Genomic DNA, 20,500 nt, shown 5'->3' with positions numbered 1-20,500 from the left:
AACTCACTCCCGGTGCCTGAGTCTCACTCTCTCTTAACTCACTGCTGCTGACTGAGTCTCACTCTCTCTTAACTCACTTCTGGTGCCTGAGTCTCTCACTCTCTCTTAACTCACTCCAGGTGCATGAGTCTCTCTCTCTCTTAAAACACTCCCGGTGCCTGAGTCTCACTCTCTCTTAACTCACTCCTGTTGCCTGAGTCTCACTCTCCCTTCACTCACTTCTGGTGCCTGAGTCTCACTCTCTCTTAACTCACTCCTGGTGCCTGAGTCTCACTCTCTCTTAACTCACTCCTGGTGCCTGAGTCTCACTCTCTCTTAACTCACGCCTGGTGCCTGAGTCTCTCACTCTCTCTTAACTCACTCCTGGTGCCTGAGTCTCACTCTCTCTTAACTCACTCCTGGTGCCTGAGTCTCACTCTCTCTTAACTCACTCCTGGTGCCTGAGTCTCACTCTCTCTTAACTCACTCCTGGTGCCTGAGTCTCACTCTCTCTTAACTCACTCATGGTGCCTGAGTCTCTCACTCTCTCTTAACTCACTCCTGGTGCCTGAGTCTCACTCTCTCTTAACTCACTCCTGGTGCCTGAGTCTCACTCTCTCTTAACTTACGCCAGCTGCCTGAGTCTCTCACTCTCTCTTAACTCACTCCTGGTGCCTGAGTCTCACTCTCTCTTAACTCACTGCTGCTGCTTGAGTGTCACTCTCTCTTAACTCACTCCTGGTGCCCGAGTCTCTCACTCTCTCTTAACTCACTCCTGGTGCCTGAGTCTCACTCTCTCTTAACTCACTCCTGGTGCCTGAGTCTCACTCTCTCTTAACTCACTCCCAGTGCCTGAGTCTCACTCTCTCTTAACTCACTCTTGGTGCCTGAGTCTCACTCTCTCTTAACTCACTCCTGGTGCCTGAGTCTCACTCTCTCTTAACTCACTCCCAGTGCCTGAGTCTCACTCTCTCTTAACTCACTCTTGGTGCCTGAGTCTCACTCTCTCTTAACTCACTCCCAGTGCCTGAGTCTCACTCTCTCTTAACTCACTCTTGGTGCCTGAGTCTCACTCTCTCTTAACTCACTGCTGCTGCTTGAGTGTCACTCTCTCTTAACTCACTCCTGGTGCCTGAGTCTCTCACTCTCTCTTAACTCACTCCTGGTGCCTGAGTCTCACTCTCTCTTAACTCACTCCTGGTGCCTGAGTCTCACTCTCTCTTAACTCACTCCCAGTGCCTGAGTCTCACTCTCTCTTAACTCACTGCTGCTGACTGAGTCTCACTCTCTCTTAACTCACTCCCGGGGCCTGAGTCTCACTCTCTCTTAACTCACTGCTGCTGACTGAGTCTCACTCTCTCTTAACTCACTTCTGGTGCCTGAGTCTCTCACTCTCTCTTAACTCACTCCAGGTGCATGAGTCTCTCTCTCTCTTAAAACACTCCCGGTGCCTGAGTCTCACTCTCTCTTAACTCACTCCTGTTGCCTGAGTCTCACTCTCCCTTCACTCACTTCTGGTGCCTGAGTCTCACTCTCTCTTAACTCACTCCTGGTGCCTGAGTCTCACTCTCTCTTAACTCACTCCTGGTGCCTGAGTCTCACTCTCTCTTAACTCACGCCTGGTGCCTGAGTCTCTCACTCTCTCTTAACTCACTCCTGGTGCCTGAGTCTCACTCTCTCTTAACTCACTCCTGGTGCCTGAGTCTCACTCTCTCTTAACTCACTCCTGGTGCCTGAGTCTCACTCTCTCTTAACTCACTCCTGGTGCCTGAGTCTCACTCTCTCTTAACTCACTCATGGTGCCTGAGTCTCTCACTCTCTCTTAACTCACTCCTGGTGCCTGAGTCTCACTCTCTCTTAACTCACTCCTGGTGCCTGAGTCTCACTCTCTCTTAACTTACGCCAGGTGCCTGAGTCTCTCACTCTCTCTTAACTCACTCCTGGTGCCTGAGTCTCACTCTCTCTTAACTCACTGCTGCTGCTTGAGTGTCACTCTCTCTTAACTCACTCCTGGTGCCTGAGTCTCTCACTCTCTCTTAACTCACTCCTGGTGCCTGAGTCTCACTCTCTCTTAACTCACTCCTGGTGCCTGAGTCTCACTCTCTCTTAACTCACTCCCAGTGCCTGAGTCTCACTCTCTCTTAACTCACTCTTGGTGCCTGAGTCTCACTCTCTCTTAACTCACTCCTGGTGCCCGAGTCTCTCTCTCTCTCTCTTAACTCACTCTTGGTGCCTGAGTCTCACTCTCTCTTAACTCACTCTTGGTGCCTGAGTCTCAGTCTCTCTTAACTCACTCCTGGTGCCTGAGTCTCTCTCTCTCTCTTAATTCACTCCTGGTGCCTGAATCTCACTCTCTCTTAACTCACTCCCAGTGCCTGAGTCTCACTCTCTCTTAACTCACTCTTGGTGCCTGAGTCTCAGTCTCTCTTAACTCACTCCTGGAGCCTGGGTCTCTCACTCTCTTAACTCACTCCTGGTGCCTGAGTCTCTCACTCTCTCTTAACTCACTCCCAGGGCCTGAGTCTCTCTCTCTCTTAACTCACTCTTGGTGCCTGAGTCTCACTCTCTCTAGCTCACTCCTGGTGCCCGAGTCTCTCACTCTCTCTTAACTCACTCCTGGTGCCTGAGTCTCAGTCTCTCTTAACTCACTCCTGGTGCCTGAGTCTCTCTCTCTCTTAACTCACTCCTGGTGCCTGAGTCTCAGTCTCTCTTAACTCACTCCTGGTGCCTGAGTCTCTCTCTCTCTTAACTCACTCCTGGTGCCTGAGTCTCAGTCTCTCTTAACTCACTCCTGGTGCCTGATTCTCTCACTCTCTCTTAACTCACTCCTTGTGCCTGAGTCTCAGTCTCTCTTAACTCACTCCTGGTGCCTGAGTCTCACTCTCTCTTAACTCACTCCTGGTGCCTGAGTCTCACTCTCTCTTAACTCACTCCTGGTGCCCGAGTCTCTCACTCTCTCTTAACTCACTCCTGGTGCCTGAGTCTCTCTCTCTCTTAACTCACTCCTGATGCCCGAGTCTCTCTCTCTCTCTTAACTCACTCCTGGTGCCTGAGTCTCTCTCTCTCTTAACTCACTCCTGATGCCCGAGTCTCTCTCTCTCTCTTAACTCACTCCTGGTGCCTGAGTCTCAGTCTCTCTTAACTCACTCCTGGTGCCTGAGTCTCACTCTCTCTTAACTCACTCCTGGTGCCCGAGTCTCTCACTCTCTCTTAACTCACTCCTGGTGCCTGAGTCTCTCTCTCTCTTAACTCACTCCTGGTGCCTGAGTCTCAGTCTCTCTTAACTCACTCCCAGTGCCTGAGTCTCACTCTCTCTTAACTCACTCTTGGTGCCTGAGTCTCACTCTCTCTTAACTCACTCCTGGTGCCCGAGTCTCTCTCTCTCTCTCTTAACTCACTCTTGGTGCCTGAGTCTCACTCTCTCTTAACTCACTCTTGGTGCCTGAGTCTCAGTCTCTCTTACCTCACTCCTGGTGCCTGAGTCTCTCTCTCTCTCTTAATTCACTCCTGGTGCCTGAATCTCACTCTCTCTTAACTCACTCCCAGTGCCTGAGTCTCACTCTCTCTTAACTCACTCTTGGTGCCTGAGTCTCAGTCTCTCTTAACTCACTCCTGGAGCCTGGGTCTCTCACTCTCTTAACTCACTCCTGGTGCCTGAGTCTCTCACTCTCTCTTAACTCACTCCCAGGGCCTGAGTCTCTCTCTCTCTTAACTCACTCTTGGTGCCTGAGTCTCACTCTCTCTAGCTCACTCCTGGTGCCCGAGTCTCTCACTCTCTCTTAACTCACTCCTGGTGCCTGAGTCTCAGTCTCTCTTAACTCACTCCTGGTGCCTGAGTCTCTCTCTCTCTTAACTCACTCCTGGTGCCTGAGTCTCAGTCTCTCTTAACTCACTCCTGGTGCCTGAGTCTCTCTCTCTCTTAACTCACTCCTGGTGCCTGAGTCTCAGTCTCTCTTAACTCACTCCTGGTGCCTGATTCTCTCACTCTCTCTTAACTCACTCCTTGTGCCTGAGTCTCAGTCTCTCTTAACTCACTCCTGGTGCCTGAGTCTCACTCTCTCTTAACTCACTCCTGGTGCCTGAGTCTCACTCTCTCTTAACTCACTCCTGGTGCCCGAGTCTCTCACTCTCTCTTAACTCACTCCTGGTGCCTGAGTCTCTCTCTCTCTTAACTCACTCCTGATGCCCGAGTCTCTCTCTCTCTCTTAACTCACTCCTGGTGCCTGAGTCTCTCTCTCTCTTAACTCACTCCTGATGCCCGAGTCTCTCTCTCTCTCTTAACTCACTCCTGGTGCCTGAGTCTCAGTCTCTCTTAACTCACTCCTGGTGCCTGAGTCTCACTCTCTCTTAACTCACTCCTGGTGCCCGAGTCTCTCACTCTCTCTTAACTCACTCCTGGTGCCTGAGTCTCTCTCTCTCTTAACTCACTCCTGGTGCCTGAGTCTCAGTCTCTCTTAACTCACTCCCGGTGCCTGAGTCTCTCACTCTCTCTTAACTCACTTCTGGTGCCTGAGTCTCACTCTCTCTTAACTCACTCCTGGTGCCTGAGTCTCAGTCTCTCTTAACTCACTCCTGGTGCCTGAGTCTCAGTCTCTCTTAACTCACTCCTGGTGCCTGAGTCTTACTCTCTCTTAACTCACTCCTGGTGCCTGAGTCTCTCACTCTCTCTTAACTCACTCCTGGTGCCTGAGTCTCTCTCTCTCTTAACTCACTCCTGGTGCCTGAGTCTTACTCTCTCTTAACTCACTCCTGGTGCCTGGGTCTCTCACTCTCTCTTAACTCACTCCTGGTGCCTGAGTCTCTCTCTCTCTTAACTCACTCCTGGTGCCTGAGTCTCACTCTCTCTTAACTCACTCCTGGTGCCTGAGTCTCTCACTCTCTTCACTCACTCCTGATGCCTGAGTCTCACTCTCTCTTAACTCACTCCTGGTGCCTGAGTCTCACTCTCTCTAGCTCACTCCTGGTGCCTGAGTCTCACTCTCTCTTAACTCACTCCTGGTGCCTGAGTCTCTCCCGCTTAACTCACTCCCGGTGCCTGAGTCTCACTCTCTCTAGCTCACTCCTGGTGCCTGAGTCTCACTCTCTCTTAACTCACTCCTGGGTCTCCCTCTATGTTCAGATTCTGTACATTTAGTGCCTGTATTTGTGTAAACAGTGGTGTCTGCCTGTGTCAGTGCCTGCAGCGTGTGCAGTGCCTGTGAGTGATGGATGGTAGCGGCTGTCCTGCTGTCTGTCTGTAAGGGACAGAAAGAGTCCGAGTCTGTCTTTGAAGCAGCTGAATGCATAGGGGCATTGGAAAAGGAAAGAGTGTGGAACATTGGTGCTCATACTGTTTCAGCCCTGGATTGAATTAGAAAAATAAAATAATGAACTGTTGTGAGTTGCTTGGGGACACAAACGGTACCTGTACTCTTCACGGCCGGGCTCAGCCCCGCCGCAGCGCCGCAGCACCACCATTAAAGGGCCGGGCCTTGCTCCGCCTGTTTCCCGGCCGGGCTTGGCTCCGCCGGGGCCCCTCCCACCACCAGTGACGCCCTCAGCAGCGCCAGGAGGCTCATAAAGGCAGCGCCAGGGCCAAGACCTGTTGGGGGACACAAACGGTACCTGTACTCTTCACGGCCGGGCTCAGCTCCGCCGCAGCGCCGCAGCACCACCAGCAAAGGGCCGGGCCTTGCTCCGCCTGTTTCCCGGCCGGGCTTGGCTCCGCCGGGGCCCCTCCCACCACCAGTGACGCCCTCAGCAGCGCCAGGAGGCGCATTAAGGCAGCGCCAGTGCCAAGACGTGTGGGGGTAAACACAAACGGTACCTGTACTCTTCACGGCCGGGCTCAGCTCCGCCGCTGCGCCTCAGCACCACCAGCAAAGGGACGGGACTTGCTCCGCCTGTTTCCCGGCCGGGCTTGGCTCCGCCGGGGCCCCTCCCACCACCAGTGACACCCTCTGCAGCGCCAGGAGGCGCATAAAGGCAACGCCAGTCCCTCGTCCCGCGGGACGCGCGCGGGCACGCGCCGGGAGAAGCCCGGGACAAGGGCGGGGCCATCTGTGGCCGTCCGGGGACGACCAGGGATGGGACGGGCCCCCCCCCTTGGTTTGGACTTTCCGTGACAGGTATTGTCTATCTTGGACTTGGACAGGCCGCCTGATTGCAATACTTTAATTGATCTTGTGTTATCCTGCTGTTGCCCTAGCAAGAGGGGGGATAGGGGATTCAAGTTAAGTAGATATAAAGAGTACCGAGACATTTAGTCATCCAACAGAAGGATCATCGGGTTAGCCCACTGGGGTGGAGAAGAGGAGAAGAGTTAGCCCACTATCTTACACATTATGGCCAATCACCCCAAAACACGTTCGGCTATGAGCAAAGTTCGCCAAGTTGTAACCCCTAAACAAACCCTGGCTGAAAGAAACGATCTAGCCCCGAATAAAGTGAAAAAACCCACCACTATCGATTTGATGTTGAAGAAGGTTTCCGGGGAAATAGAACGCATGGAAAGAAGCTTATCCGCTTCACCCAACCCTATAGTAGCTACCTCAATATTGTCCCCAGATCTCACTTTAGCAGACAGCCCAAATATGACTGGGAATGTAGCTTCTCTAAATAACCTAACAGAGGCTGTTCCCTGTGCCCAACCCCCTCTTTCCTCGGGGGTAGAAACCTCAGGGCATAGCGAACCAACCCCCCAGAGAAAACCAAAACGACGGGGGAGGACTAAGGGACAACAGAGACAAAATAAGCCACTTACAGGAGTTGTTTGAGCTAAAAATAAAAATAGCCAAGAGGTCATCCTGATAGAGGAGAGGGCGCACACATCTGCAAATCCACCAGGTTGGATTGAGGAAATTCTAGGAGATCTTAAAAAATACTTGGAAACTTTCATAATTGCTCAGTTGAAACCCATCATAAGTAGGGTGGACAAAATAGCGAGTGAACTGACCAAACAAAGTAAGAAACTAGAAGTTATATCTAAGAAACCCCCTTCTGGCCCTAACCAACCCACCATTGCGGCCATTAACAATAATACATTGACAAATAACAACTGTGTCAGCAATATCCAACATGCGATTGCCCAGATACATGACGTCCCGAAAGCTTCCCAAGAGCAGAGAGGGGGACCCAATCTAGAGCAGAGAGGGGGATCAAATCACAAGACGAGCTCTAGAAATATTGAGAAAGCTCCCCTACAACCGTTAATGCATAGGGGCCAGGAAGACCACCATCTAAGAAATGGTCCCCTTAGCTCTCCCCACACGGACTTTGACCCTTTCTATCTCCCAGATAGTTCCCCCCCGCCCATAAATCTACCCCCAGAAGCAAGTCCCTTTGTAATAGTATTCGCGGGGGTTCCGGAACTCCGGACCTCTGACAAAGAATCGCATTTCCAATTACATGCGAAAATCTCTAAGTGGTTGAACATACATAGACCATTAAATAATGGGGAAAAGAGGGAGATACTCCATGTAAGAAGAGTTAACTGGCTTGGAGGTAGGCAAAAGGATATAAGGGGGGATTGCATTGTAGCAAATTTCAGAGACACTAGACTGGTGGATTACATTCTGAAGAATTCTAACCGAAATCATACCAGTACAATCTGTGCGCTCCCACTTGGGTACCTTTACCCAAGGAGACGGAGCAATAATAATCCTGACAATGCAATGTGGAATCAAGGAAGGCCTCAATACACCCAAAGATCCAGACCTATAAACTATCCTGGTCAGTCTCTTCCCCCGCAAGATTATACTCAGTGGAGAAACAGATTTGCTCCTTTGCAGTCGCTCGACGAAAATGACTGACTACCCCCTACAAATAAAGAGCCTGCAACACCTACTGTATCAGGGGCATTTCTCCGTCCTGTATCAGAGGCAGGATCTCTTAGTTCTAGGACTGAGCAAATAGTGAGGATAGAAGAACCCCCTAATCAGAGGGAAGAGAATGATATTACCCCAGATTGCCAAGAAAATAGAGACTGTAGACTAAAGGTGCTCCGCACAAAGGGAAGAAAAGCTAATAGTGCAGGATTAGCCCTTTTGTCTTGGAATGTAGCAGGCCTGGGGGGTAAACTTAACAATAAGGAGTGGAAAGAATACATAAGGGGCTTCCATATTATAGCCTTACAAGAAACTTGGGCGCGAGACTCTGATCTCTGCCAATTAGATGGCTATAAATGTTTTTTCTGGCCGGCCCAAGAAGTCAGATCTGGGAGGGCGAAAGGAGGGCTAGTGATATATGTGGACTTAGACTTAAGGGGCACTTGGTCACAACCAGACTGGGTGTCAGATAATATACAAGCAGTTACATTCCAGGGTCAAGGACAGAGATTTTTCATTTTAAATTTCTATAACCCAGGCCCAACTGATGGAAACTTCCCTATATTAATAGAGCTTGAGAGTAGGCTAAATGAGGAAACAGACCCAAGGCAGGGGGGGTCTGAACCAATTGTCTTACTGATGGGGGATTTTAACTGTCATCTGTGCTCAAAGTTATCCCCTATCTCTCCTGATTGGTCTTCTTGCCCTATAGAAAAGGGTCCCCATGTTGATCATAATAGAGAGGGCACACTGCTGATGAAGCTTTTAGATAGCTTTGCCCTCACCCACACAATGGACCTATCACCAACGAAAGTAGGTGATACCCATACCCACTTTTAAGGGAAGAGGCTGTGCGTCTATAATAGACTTTATAGTAATCTCTGCCTTTGCTAAAGAACAGATTTTACATGTAAGAACGGAGTGGAGTATCTTTAGCGACCACAACCCCCTTTGTCTTGAAATTAAATACAACGACCTGCCAGTAAAAAATCCACGGGGGATATCATAATCCAACCAACAGACCAAGGGAGGCGCATAAGATGGGCAATGATTGATCCACAAGATTTCTATAGTTCCTTAGTGGGCAGTGGGAAAGTATATATAGAGACTTGTTTGGATCTGGCAACAGAGGGCAGAGAAGTGGTTCTTGCATTTGAAGCCCTAACCAAAATAGTGGAAGGATTATTAAAAACTAAGAGGCCTACTAAAGAAATATCTTCCCCAAGATGGTTCGATTGGAATTGCTCACGGGCACTGAGAGAATTAAAACAGTGCCTAAAGAAGTCCCCAAGAGACAAGATTGAAATTGCCCATTGTAGAAAGAACTATAAAATGCAGGTTAAAAGAAGGAATAATGCACTCCAAAAGGAAGTCTGGGCAGACCTTAGAGAAGCAGGAGAAAACAGGGATTATGCCCAATTTTGGAGAATTGTAAACAGACCCTGCTTCCAAGACTCAAGTTCCCCAGTAATCAGCACTAATATACTCCCAGATCAATGGACTAATCATTTTAAAAGTCTATACAATCAACTGGAGGTAGTTAGCGGTGTTGGAATTTGGGAGGGCCCCAGAGCAACTGAGTTAGAATTCTCTTTACCGGAAGTCTTAAAGGCAGTGCTAGGGCTGACGCGTAACAAGGCACCAGGCCCGGATGGCACCCCCCAGACCTATTTTTGAGTAATACTGACTTATGGGCACCGATTATGACCAGAGTACTCAATGCAGTAATCAAATCTGGTCTTACACGATCTTAGTCAACCGCAGTGATTGTTCCCATATATAAGAAAGGCTGTAGGGATAATCCACAGTGCTACAGGCCAATCTCGCTGATTGATGTTTCAGCTAAACTATTAGGTAGGGTAATCCTTAACCGTTTGATGGATTGGACTGAAGCACATAATACCTTGGCGGATACCCAGTATGGGTTCCGAACAGGCAAGTCAACTAGTGACCAATGTCTCAATTTATAGCTTCTAGTGGCTAAATATACTAAAGCAGATAAAGGGACCATGTACATGGGATTCATGGACCTTGCAGCAGCATTCGATAATGTAAATAGAATTAAACTCTGGGCACTTATGTTTAGATTGGGAATCGATCCAGACCTGATTAATATACTTAAGGAACTTCACTGGAACACCACTGCCAAGGTCCGCTATAGCGCGGGGGGTGAGTACTGATCCCTTCCCATGCACTAGCGGGGTGAGGCAGGGGTGTATCCTGGCTCCATTCCTTTTTTCTCTTTACATAAATGACCTGGAGAGTGTGCTGCTGACACTGGGGACTGACTGCCCGAGGGTGGGATCGCGCCACATACCGGTACTTTTGTACGCGGATGACGCGGTCCTTCTCGCTCGAACTGCAGTAGGTCTCCAGCAGCTAATCAGTGGCTTTGCGAGGTTTATGAAGGATCTAGATTACTCTGTTAACCTGACTAAATCTTTTATCATGGTGGCAGGGAAAAAACCTCGCAATAGATTTTTGTTCAAGATAGGATCTCATGTCTTGGACACTGTAAATACTTTCCCATATTTGGGTCTCTTGTTTGATGGGAAGATTAGGTTTGCCCCGCTGATTGAGGAAAGGTCCAGGAAACTTGTCTCAGCAAATGGTGCCTTATTAAACTTTGCGAGAAGGATGGGTCGCTGGTCCCCTGAGCAAGTTATGACATTGTATAGAGCGGTCAGCACATCTAAAGCTATTTATGGGGTGGAGGTGTGGGATTTTAGGGATGCACATCAGATACAAGTAATGTATAGTCAACACGAGAGGTTTTTAATGACTCATTTTAGGCTCAATCTGTTACATAACTTACTTGCTTACCCGTCTGGTTTTACGTTAACAATTGAGCAGAAGGGTGCCTGCGTCTGCGACAATAGGTCTCCGCAGGACACCCTTCATTTTGTATTATTATGTTCTTTTTATAAAACCCTGCGTCGAAGATTTTTGGTGGACATTTTAAAGGAGCATTTCCAAAGAGCAACCGAGATGCGCACTCTGTGTTCTATTTTGAGTTTTTTTTAAATTGTGGTCAGACTAAGAAATACCAGGGGTTAATGTATGATGAAATGAACAAATTGCTCCCTCCTTTCATTTAATGTCTGTAAATAAGAATTTTTAACATGTGTTTTTAATAGTGTAATGTTCAGAGTAACAATGTAAAATGAGTATATGTGGATTTGTAATACATTGTGTAGTTTTTATGATGGTTTTTAACCACCGAAATAAATAAAGAACTGAACTGAACTGAATTGAGTTGCTTTTTTGAAAGAAAAATAAGTGTTTCCGCCCGGTCTCGAACCGGGGACCTTTCGCGTGTTAGGCGAACGTGATAACCACTACACTAAGGAAATCCATGTAGCTTTAACTCCAATGAGCAGAGAGCCCTGAAGGCAGCTGGACAGACGCCGAGGTATGGAAGCTTCTCTAAAGTTCTTTCAGTGAATGCAAAGTACTCAATGCTGCACAAACATCGTCTCTCACTGAATGCATAGTACTCAATGCTGCACAAACATCGTGTCTCACTGAATGCACAGTACTCAATGCTGCACAAGCATCGCCTCTCACTGAATGCACAGTACTCAATGCTGCACAAGCATCGCCTCTCACTGAATGCACAGTACTCAATGCTGCACAAGCATCCTGTCTCACTGAATGCTCACCACCTTGGGCTGCACGAGTAAGAGATCTCTCACTCAATGCACATTTCACTGATCCTGCACAGGTGAGCAGACTCTCACTGACTGCATGTCACTGAAAACATCAGTCTTCTTTTTCAACAACAAGGGACCCCAAAAAACAGTCAGCCAGGGACCTCGGGGAGCAATTTTTTGAAACAACAATGGTCCCGTGCATGAAAAGATAGACATACAATAAATATAGACGAAATCAAATCTATATTTTGGAAGGACTTGTCCAGCCGGACAGAGGTCTTTCAAGTTTACTGAATAAACAAGATTTACACAGGTGGAACAAAGATACCTTCCACAGAACCCCTGTGTGGTGCACAAGCCTGTGCCCAACACATGCGGGTTGATTACCGTTAGTGAAGATAGGAAAGGTTTGAAGGCAAACAACAAGCGTTTTTCTGTTTTACAAATACATTACACAGAAAATATCATTAAGCACCATTACAACAAACTATACAATCAATCATCTGTATAGGGTGCATAAGCAGGTCGACGGCGTTTCGGTTCCCCTTAAAGAGTTATGGGAACCATCATCAGGACAAACAGTAATATTGCCTTTCTCATTAAACCTTACTTTGCCTAAAAGAAGGAAAAATACATACTTTAGAATAGAGGGACTAAAATTAATAAAAACAACAAGGTAGAATTGTGACTTCTCGTGCACCGTGCATGGCTTACTGTGCCAGGTGAGTACCGCGTCGGACCGGCTGGTGAGGTAGTGATGGTTCTGTCAAGTAGTACTGAAATTTTCGAGGTGTAGATCACGAGTGTAGATCAAGTAGCCCGTGACTATACAGCGGGGGAGAGAGAGTGCAGAATGGCCGAGGGCGGCTTAACCTAGGCAGGCTATCTCTAGAAATTTTCAAGTCGTGCCTCTAAATGATGTGACTACGGCATATAATTGTGCTGAAGTGCGCGTATGGACTAAAGGTATTGCAGTGGCCAAGAGCTCTAAAGGTCTCCTCTCGTGTGAGGGGGTGGCGGATATGGCTTACCAATGCAGCGCAAGGCATGTCATATCGAGAGTATAGTTACTCAAATGATTCGATTCTGCAGCCCTGCATAAAAAATGATAGGCTGCATGTTAGAGTGGGGAACGGCGATACCGCTTGGGTCTAGGAGGCAGCATGCAATTAATCTTACCATTTATAGGCGATAGCGGCCGTGTTACAGAATCGTAACAGGTCGGCGCCAGGGTGTGCCTGTAAAAATTAAACATACGTTTTCAGGGATTTACAATTTACTGAACTGCAATCCCCAAGTACTAATGCATAGTGTTATGCACTTACCGAAAAGCGCGGTCACAACGATCTTCCCTGGCGTGCTGGCGTGCTACAACCAGGAAGTAAAAGAAGGGGAGGGTGTGAGATGTGATTGGACAGTGCCGGTGAGGAGTTTGGGCATAGAAATAAACAAGGGGCAACTTTTACCAAAGTCATCTTGGGTGATGTTCAAAAGTGACTAGCATGCAGGGTGATAAGTTTAAAAGACGTATATCCCGTATAATCGGGAATAACAGCCACATAAATCTACAGAGACCTCAGTTAAGCATAAAACAGGAAGTACAGTTCAAGGTATCCAATTACATTCTAAATTCTCAGATTAAAGCAGTCCACTCCTCCTGTAGGTTCAGCCCTGAGTTCAGGCTGTCTGTCTTTAAGATCCATTTTAATTCCTCTCTATTGAGCATCCGGGTTAGGTCACCCCCTCTCGGTGGTATGATAACTTGGGTGATGACTGTCCAGCGGATCTCATTCTCCGTGTGTCCTTTGCTTAGAAAATGTTCAACCAACGGTGCATTTGGAGTTTTGCACCTGATCCGACTGCGATGCTGTGATATTCGCAGTTTAACTTTTTGCTTTGTTTGGCCAACATATATGAAATTGCATGGGCAAAAGATTGCATAAACAAGGTTACTACTATTACAATTAGTAAAACTATGTAGTACATTCCTTACATTTTTATATACAAATTCTTTGCTTTCAATTGCAAATTCACAAACCACACATGTACCGCATTTCGAATGCCCCCGGAGAGGTGGTAGTGACCAATGGTCATGGAGTGTGACATTTCTAACAACCGTGGGTGGTAACGCTGCCCTAACCAATTGGTCTCTGAGGTTTTTACTTTTCTTAAAAGCAAAGAGGGGGGTCTGCCAATTTAAGGGACCAGAATTCAAAATATGCCAGTTTTTGTTTATACATTTCTTGACACGATTCGATACAGTAGTGAAGGTAGTCACACACACTATTTTCTCATTGGTCTGTTTTGGCTTTGGCTCTAGAAGAGTGTCGCGAGGACAGTACCAGGCTCTCTTCATAGAGTTTTTTATCAGGCGCTTGGGGTAGCCTCTAGATCTCAACTTTAAAGACAGTGTGTTCGCCTCAGTGAAATAATCCTCTTTCTTAAAACAATTCCTCCTGAGTCTGAGGAACTGTGAGTAGGGAAGGCTATCCCTCAGGGCCCTTGGGTGACAACTATTATAGCTCAGGAGGGTATTCCTTTCTGTCGGCTTGCGAAACAAAGATGTGTATAAAGTTCCCTCATCGTGTTGACGTAAGTCCATTGCAGTTATTATTGAGCCAATGTATTAGACCTGGGAAATCCGCAGTGGAACCGCCCCAAATTAGGAAAATATCATCTATGTACCGCCTCCACGTGTGTATACCCTGATTCCCAGGTCTAATACATTGGCTCAATAATAACTGCAATGGACTTACGTTTACCTTAGTCCACAACAAAGATAGTATTTCCTTCTTAGACTTGACCATTCAACACGATGAGGGAACTTTATACACATCTTTGTTTCGCAAGCCGACAGAAAGGAATACCCTCCTGAGCTATAATAGTTGTCACCCAAGGGCCCTGAGGGATAGCCTTCCCTACTCACAGTTCCTCAGACTCAGGAGGAATTGTTTTAAGAAAGAGGATTATTTCACTGAGGCGAACACACTGTCTTTAAAGTTGAGATCTAGAGGCTACCCCAAGCGCCTGATAAAAAACTCTATGAAGAGAGCCTGGTACTGTCCTCGCGACACTCTTCTAGAGCCAAAGCCAAAACAGACCAATGAGAAAATAGTGTGTGTGACTACCTTCACTACTGTATCGAATCGTGTCAAGAAATGTATAAACAAAAACTGGCATATTTTGAATTCTGGTCCCTTAAATTGGCAGACCCCCCTCTTTGCTTTTAAGAAAAGTAAAAACCTCAGAGACCAATTGGTTAGGGCAGCGTTACCACCCACGGTTGTTAGAAATGTCACACTCCATGACCATTGGTCACTACCACCTCTCCGGGGGCATTCGAAATGCGGTACATGTGTGGTTTGTGAATTTGCAATTGAAAGCAAAGAATTTGTATATAAAAATGTAAGGAATGTACTACATAGTTTTACTAATTGTAATAGTAGTAACCTTGTTTATGCAATCTTTTGCCCATGCAATTTCATATATGTTGGCCAAACAAAGCAAAAAGTTAAACTGCGAATATCACAGCATCGCAGTCGGATCAGGTGCAAAACTCCAAATGCACCGTTGGTTGAACATTTTCTAAGCAAAGGACACACGGAGAATGAGATCCGCTGGACAGTCATCACCCAAGTTATCATACCACCGAGAGGGGGTGACCTAACCCGGATGCTCAATAGAGAGGAATTAAAATGGATCTTAAAGACAGACAGCCTGAACTCAGGGCTGAACCTACAGGAGGAGTGGACTGCTTTAATCTGAGAATTTAGAATGTAATTGGATCCCTTGAACTGTACTTCCTGTTTTATGCTTAACTGAGGTCTCTGTAGATTTATGTGGCTGTTATTCCCGATTATACGGGATATACGTCTTTTAAACTTATCACCCTGCATGCTAGTCACTTTTGAACATCACCCAAGATGACTTTGGTAAAAGTTGCCCCTTGTTTATTTCTATGCCCAAACTCCTCACCGGCACTGTCCAATCACATCTCACACCCTCCCCTTCTTTTACTTCCTGGTTGTAGCACGCCAGCACGCCAGGGAAGATCGTTGTGACCGCGCTTTTCGGTAAGTGCATAACACTATGCATTAGTACTTGGGGATTGCAGTTCAGTAAATTGTAAATCCCTGAAAACGTATGTTTAATTTTTACAGGCACACCCTGGCGCCGACCTGTTACGATTCTGTAACACGGCCGCTATCGCCTATAAATGGTAAGATTAATTGCATGCTGCCTCCTAGACCCAAGCGGTATCGCCGTTCCCCACTCTAACATGCAGCCTATCATTTTTTATGCAGGGCTGCAGAATCGAATCATTTGAGTAACTATACTCTCGATATGACATGCCTTGCGCTGCATTGGTAAGCCATATCCGCCACCCCCTCACACGAGAGGAGACCTTTAGAGCTCTTGGCCACTGCAATACCTTTAGTCCATACGCGCACTTCAGCACAATTATATGCCGTAGTCACATCATTTAGAGGCACGACTTGAAAATTTCTAGAGATAGCCTGCCTAGGTTAAGCCGCCCTCGGCCATTCTGCACTCTCTCTCCCCCGCTGTATAGTCACGGGCTACTTGATCTACACTCGTGATCTACACCTCGAAAATTTCAGTACTACTTGACAGAACCATCACTACCTCACCAGCCGGTCCGACGCGGTACTCACCTGGCACAGTAAGCCATGCACGGTGCACGAGAAGTCACAATTCTACCTTGTTGTTTTTATTAATTTTAGTCCCTCTATTCTAAAGTATGTATTTTTCCTTCTTTTAGGCAAAGTAAGGTTTAATGAGAAAGGCAATATTACTGTTTGTCCTGATGATGGTTCCCATAACTCTTTAAGGGGAACCGAAACGCCGTCGACCTGCTTATGCACCCTATATAGATCATTGATTGTATAGTTTGTTGTAATGGTGCTTAATGATATTTTCTGTGTAATGTATTTGTAAAACAGAAAAACGCTTGTTGTTTGCCTTCAAACCTTTCCTATCTTCACTAACGGTAATCAACCCGCATGTGTTGGGCACAGGCTTGTGCACCACACAGGGGTTCTGTGGAAGGTATCTTTGTTCCACCTGTGTAAATCTTGTTTATTCAGTAAACTTGAAAGACCTCTGTCCGGCTGGACAAGTCCTTCCAAAATATAGATTTGATTTCGTCTATATTTATTGTATGTCTATCTTTTCATGCACGGGACCATTGTTGACTGAAAACATCAGAGCACGTGAGCTCTCACTGGATGCTCATGCCTGAACCATGCACAGCTGAAATACCCATCAATGAATATGAGTGAAAGCTGCGCAGCTGTGACCTCTCTCACTGAATCCAGACCCTGCACAGCTGAGTGCACCACACTCACATCTAAGAGGAATCCCACTGAACACCAGTGACCGATGCACAGATACGAGCTCCCTGTGCACACGTGTAGCTCTCACTGAATCCAGATCACTCTGACTCTGTTCACAGTTAAGAGTTCTCACTGAAGGTTGATCACTTAACTGCGCAGCTGAGGTCTCTGTTCACAGCTAAGAGCTTTCACTGAATGTAGGTCAGTTAACTCTGCACAGCTGAGGTCTCTGTTCATGGCTAGTGAGCCCTCAATGAGAGCAGGTCACTGAAACCTGCACAGCCGAGGCCTCTCACTGAAGGGAGATCCTTGGACCTTTCCTCGTCACCCGGCCCTCGGTCTCTCTTCTAAGTGCGTCTTTGATTTGTTATTTTCCTTACGTTCTGGTCTGGAAGACAGTTTTTTAACTTCTATATGATACTTTCTTGTGTTTGGATTTTTTCTAAAAGAGTCGGTAGAACGAATACTAATATAAATAGCGCCTCAATGCAACATTCACACACTGAGCGCTGCACCCTTGTAGTCATTAAGGACTGAAAAGGGAACCCAAAGCACACTCCCTGGTGGTCTAGTGGTTAGGATTCGGCGCTCTCACCGCCACGGCCCGGGTTCGATTCCTGGTCAGGGAAGAGACATTTTTTTTTTACTTTTTATTTCAAAACTGTTCGATTGATTGTGCTTTTGGTGGATTTAAAAAAATAGAATTTCATGTTTAATGACACTGATTACTTTATAATGGGCCCAATATTCGAGGCATGGATAACGCATGGTTACAATTTTAAACATCTTAGTGACATAGTGGTTATTATAACACTTTTAATGTCTGTTGACGCCCCCTCCCCCCACTGATGGGTCATTGGAAGCCCTAGGTTCTAAGAGGTTAAACTACAACAATACTCAAACTACTGAAATACATCCAATATATATAGAAATTAAGGAATATTTTTGATAAGCCACAATCATAAATCGTAATTCTAATGAGAAGGTTGGAGTTTTACAACTGGTGCTTTTATTTTTCAGAGATAAACCCATCGACTCAGCTCTCACACATCTCTGGGGCTGATGAGGATAGTGGGGACTGGGATCACTAGACCAGGGTCCAGCTGGTCACTGCAGAGGGGGTGCTGGGTCCCTTCCCTGTGCCAGTGTGCTGTAAACAGGTGCCCGCACAGGTGTGTTTGCCAGAGAGGGTTTGTGTTAGTTCTGTTAATCTGTCACGGTGCAGAAAGGTTGCAGAGTGGAGTCATGACACCTTTTAAAGCCATTTGGGTCAGAGGTCACCGGGTCTGTGTTTTCTCTGAGCGGATCGCACAGACTGTACATGGATTTACTTCGATGATGTCATCATTGCGTCACTTTTAAGTGTTTCATCTTCTAGCAATATCGTCAATATGCACATTACAGACTCTACAGGCAGTGGCACAAACAGCTAGGAACCCACTCAGACATTACTGGTTGTGAGACTTGACCCCCTCCTGCCTCTGTGCAGTCTCAGACTGGGGGCCGGTTTATGGAAACAGACTGGGGGCGCCTGGAACTCCGAAAGTGAGAGTCCAGGCGCTGGCTTCAGGGGGCTGGAGTGAGCAATGTTTGTTTAGGGATGTTGAAATCCCACGTGGACCAGGGCTAGAAAGTGCTGCTGAGATAACAGGTACATATTTACAACAAGGGGTGGTGAGGGACAGAGTCTCTGAATTAAGCAGAATACTCTCACCCAGTCAAGAGATCAGGACTAGATCCAACACCGTTTTTTAGCCCATTGCACCATCCCAGTTTCAGAACCTGGCTGTATGCAAATTAGTCTGTCCCTGGCCCAGTGCATCATGGGAACAGGGCAGACCAGACTACAAAAGCCAATTCTTATACTGGGAAGGAAACAAGCTTCCGGGGACCGGTTTCTGGCATTACGCCCCGCTTGCTTGAATCCTGATGGTGCAATGAGCAAGGGACTCATGTCTGAGTATACCCTTCCACGCTTAGGGTGGACAAAAATATTTACAACAAGGGGTGGTGAGGGACAGAGTCTCTGAATTAAGCAGAATACTCTCACCCAGTCAAGAGATCAGGGCTAGATCCAACACCGTTTTTTAGCTCATTGCACCATCCCAGTTTCAGAACCTGGCTGTATGCAAATTAGTCTGTCCCTGGCCCAGTGCATCATGGGAACAGGGACAGCATTCACATAATAAAGAAAACTGGTAGCTACTGTACTTACCAAGAAGCCTGGATAGCTCAGTCGGTAGAGCATCAGACTTTCAATCTGAGGGTCTAGGGTTCAAGTCCCTATTTGGGCGTTTCACTTTTTTCACTTTTATTAAGCAGATTTGAAATGAAGAGTATTTTTTTTCCTTTTTACTCTTTTTTTCGATCGCTATAACTTTTCCTCTGTTGTTATCCTGGTTTCCTAAACCAGTAGCGACTCCACCTGTACAGAAGTTTCCGCTTACATTTAAGAGTCAGACACTGCTTTCTGCCTACAGCTGTGACGTCAACATTCCGCATTTAATACATTTATGGTGTCAGTGATTGAAAACGAACTCCAGAGCCCTCTGATCACAAGCAAACATTAGGGGCTTATTTACAAGGCCCTTGCGCCACTTTTGCGTCAATTCTGACATGGGAAAAGTGACGCAAAAGTGGCGCAAGATTCTTGTAAATAAGCCCCCTAGTTTGTACCAAACCACACGTCCTGTCAGTGCTGCAAGGGGACTGGGTCGAGCTTTGCCACCAGTTTATATTTTATTATCCTTACAACGAGTGACTGGACAGCTTGTAACAACGTATCAAGTAGGTTTCCACAAGGGGGGAGTATTATTTTCCATATTTTTTTAAAGGGTTGTCAAATCTTACCTCACTTTTTTTTCCTCCAGAACCTTGTATTTTTTGCCACAACTTTTTTTTTGTGAGACAGATGCTGATGAATGAATTGAGACAAAACTGTTGAATGTGTAATTTGCTGAAAGCGAACTTAGGCCCAAAAGGTAACAAGCATTTGCAATGCAATAGGTCTCGCATTAGGAAAGTGTGAGCTATTGGTATTGTAAATGACAATTTTTTTAAATATGTGTTGGCTGTGAAAATATGTAAATTAATAGCATTATTATTCACAAAGCCAATAGCTTACACTTTCCTAATGCGAGTCCTATTGGCTATGACAATGCTTGTTGGTAGCAAGCAAGGACAGTGCTGTTGTGGTGCTGAGTGATGCTGTTATGGTGCTGAGTGATGTGGTGGTGTATTAGAGTGATGTGGTGGTGTTCCGTGAGTGAACTTAACTCACTCCCAGTGCCCGAGTCTCACTCTCTCGTAACTCACTCCCTGTGCCTGAGTCTCACTCTCTCTTAACTTACTCCTGGTGCCTGAGTCTCACTCTCTCTTAACTCACTCCAGGTGCATGAGTCTCTCTCTCTCTTAAAACACTCCCGGTGCCTGAGTCTCACTCTCTCTTAACTCACTCCTGTTGCCTGAGTCTCACTCTCCCTTCACTCACTTCTGGTGCCTGAGTCTCACTCTCTCTTAACTCACTCCTGGTGCCTGAGTCTCAGTCTCTCTTAACTCACTCCAGGTGCATGAGTCTCTCTCTCTCTTAAAACACTCCCGGTGCCTGAGTCTCACTCTCTCTTAACTCACTCCTGTTGCCTGAGTCTCACTCTCCCTTCACTCACTTCTGGTGCCTGAGTCTCACTCTCTCTTAACTCACTCCTGG

At 46.8% G+C, this 20,500-nt stretch overlaps 3 non-coding genes across 3 annotated transcripts; 2 read left to right on the top strand and 1 right to left on the bottom strand.

The window, feature by feature from the left end:
- Positions 1-11,064: 11,064 nt before the first annotated feature.
- On the bottom strand, positions 11,065-11,137 carry TRNAV-AAC (transfer RNA valine (anticodon AAC)). Its single transcript has one exon. It is a non-coding gene; the product is annotated as a tRNA-Val (tRNA).
- A 6,214-nt stretch (positions 11,138-17,351) lies between these two features.
- Positions 17,352-17,423, top strand: TRNAE-CUC (transfer RNA glutamic acid (anticodon CUC)). Its single transcript has one exon. It is a non-coding gene; the product is annotated as a tRNA-Glu (tRNA).
- A 1,592-nt stretch (positions 17,424-19,015) lies between these two features.
- On the top strand, positions 19,016-19,088 carry TRNAE-UUC (transfer RNA glutamic acid (anticodon UUC)). Its single transcript has one exon. It is a non-coding gene; the product is annotated as a tRNA-Glu (tRNA).
- Positions 19,089-20,500: the final 1,412 nt, after the last annotated feature.

Source organism: Lissotriton helveticus, chromosome 1_2 (assembly GCF_964261635.1).
Source record: "Lissotriton helveticus chromosome 1_2, aLisHel1.1, whole genome shotgun sequence".
In the NCBI taxonomy this organism is placed as follows: domain Eukaryota; kingdom Metazoa; phylum Chordata; class Amphibia; order Caudata; family Salamandridae; genus Lissotriton; species Lissotriton helveticus.
The sequence above is the reverse complement of the archived record's forward strand: the minus strand, read 5'-3'. Positions and strand labels throughout refer to the sequence as shown.